Consider the following 443-nt stretch of genomic DNA (forward strand, 5'->3'; position numbering starts at 1 on the left):
CCTGTACAACCACTTCTAATAACAAAATCATATAAAGCATATTTCTTGTTTATATTTTAGATTGGCAAGCGAATAAAGAGACGCGGGTCGTCTGGGTATTCTGAAATGACTTCCGATTTTTCTTACACAGATTCCCATCTTGTTCCAAAATTAGTATCGTAGGAAATAAAATATCTATGATTTGCACATTATTTGCATTCTCTTTAAGCAAGAGGATAAGCTTCTTACCCTCCATAACCTTAACCTTAACGCATACTCTGCCCTTCGGCTTCGTTGGCACAACCTCGGCCGGCAGACCCGCCTAGAAACTCGCGCCGCTATTTTTGCCAATCGCTGGAGGGAGTTTTTTTAACGTGATAGAAGTTTACCTCGGTACACGTGACAGGGAGACGCGCACGCGCGGTTGCTGCTTCTTGCCTCTCCCCCCCCTTTATTTTTTTCTT

This window comes from Thamnophis sirtalis, unplaced genomic scaffold, assembly GCF_051295495.1.
Source record: "Thamnophis sirtalis isolate CommonGarterSnake01/CBP01778 unplaced genomic scaffold, rThaSir2_p1.2 scaffold_11, whole genome shotgun sequence".
In the NCBI taxonomy this organism is placed as follows: domain Eukaryota; kingdom Metazoa; phylum Chordata; class Lepidosauria; order Squamata; family Natricidae; genus Thamnophis; species Thamnophis sirtalis.